The sequence below is a fragment of the Frankliniella occidentalis genome, unplaced genomic scaffold, assembly GCF_000697945.3.
Source record: "Frankliniella occidentalis isolate FOCC.00 unplaced genomic scaffold, Focc_3.1 Scaffold230, whole genome shotgun sequence".
In the NCBI taxonomy this organism is placed as follows: Eukaryota; Metazoa; Arthropoda; class Insecta; order Thysanoptera; family Thripidae; genus Frankliniella; species Frankliniella occidentalis.
Window position 1 is genome coordinate 380037 of NW_026267356.1, and position 1746 is coordinate 381782.

The window sequence follows — 1746 nt, forward strand, 5'->3', positions numbered from 1 at the left end:
GGTGGGGTGGGGCGGGGCGGACCTACTCGGGGAGCAGCCACTTTGTCATTCAGAGGGGATCAAAGACGAGGGGCGGCGGCGCCATCAGACTCGACCCCGCGAGTGCCTCCGTCTCGGCCCCCGTCGTGCGCAGCAGGAGGTGTCCTGCTGGACGCCGCTCGCTCGGTTACCGCTACCGCTCCGCATGACTGCCGTGCGATTCAGGAGATCGTTCAAGAGAGACTCTCCTCCTAAACCTCCTGTATAGCTCCGTCCTTGTTGCACTCATAGGGCAGGTATAGGAGAGCACCACATGAACGATCTCCTGAATCGCACGGCAGGGCGCCAGGATCGCCACCCCCCGACCGCGACACTCTGGGTACGTCGCCGCCGGGCACCTGGCCGTTAACGGCGACCACGTCGCTGTCGTCGTCGGGCTCGTCGGCATGCTCGCGTCGTGTATCGGAGCGGAAAACGCACGCACACGCGACTAGACAAACCACCGCAGCCGCCCCCTCCACGTAATGATTGCCTGGCGTGACTCACTGTAGGGGATGACGGGGGTGGACTATCGAGCCACTCGAGGCACTCTGCCTGATATATGCGTGCAGTTAGGACCCGGGGGAAAACGTTAGGGGGGCATAACAATACGCGTACTCGCGCACAGGCGAGAAAAAAAACTAAGGGTGTGTTTTGGGCGCGCGCGTGTGTGCGCTCTGTCGGCAGGCCAGTCAAGGGTGGACGAAAGCGCGGAGGTGACAAGGGGTGGGGTGGGTGCTGGATGTCTGTCCTCGGTGAGGATGGGGACCGGACCCCCGTCTAGACGGGAGCAAGGGGTCAGAAACGGCGCCCCTTCTGGGAATGGTTAAGCCGGGGGGGGGGGGGGGGCTGCACTTTGTGGACCACACCAGCCTGCTCCCCGTACGCACACTGCCCCCCCTCATTTTGCGCCCTCCCACACACCACATCTAAAATCTCCACCTCGGGACGACTCCACTTGCAGCCTGCAGTGCTGGAGGTTGCACCGAACTGAAGCGATGGTTGCACGGTTGCACTTTACTTGCGCCATATATACCACACTCACACTGCCTTTTCCCAGAAAGATTCAACTATATGCGCACTGAAAAAAGACCGAAAAAGACGAATATGTAGAAGGGACTTTCTGCGATTGTTTAAAACAAGTTCGACTCGTATCGTATGTTAAGGCGTGTTAAGAGCTTGATTGTGTTTTAACAGTTGCTTATCTGTTAAGAGAAATAGAGAATGTGCCGCCCTATATCCTTTAATTTACCCGCATGTAAAGAAAACAAATGACGAGTCAAAATTACATGGACACATGGCCCAGTAATTACAGATAATCTTCTGCTACGTCGAATTCACATATCACCGTCCGTATCGTTTTTCTTTTTTTTTATGCCGTCCCCCAAACTGTTTCTTCCATTTTTAGTCGGCCTGCAGTAAATTTTCATTTTGCAATCAGGTTTGCGTTGCGTTTGGTGTAGAGCGTGCCGTGTGCTGAACTGGCTGCACCTTCACTCTCAAAAAAGTTACAAGTTCTAGTATCAATGTTGAAACAAAATTTTGTAACCTTGGATGCAGATTCAAAAATTTGTAATTTTGTGACAAAACTTTGTAATTGTTTCAAAAAATTGTAACCGACGTACAAACTTTGACAATACGAATGCAAATTTTTGTAACTGTTGCAGGTTTTTGTAATTGTTACAAATATTTGTAACATTGTTACAGTTTGTCCTAATCCTGGTATTA

At 52.2% G+C, this 1746-nt stretch overlaps 1 protein-coding gene across 1 annotated transcript in view; it reads right to left on the minus strand.

Moving 5' to 3' along the window:
• Positions 1–1746, minus strand: part of LOC113208055 (uncharacterized) — a 301854-nt gene that overhangs the window by 262196 nt on the left and 37912 nt on the right. The gene's annotated exons all lie outside the window — the stretch shown is intronic.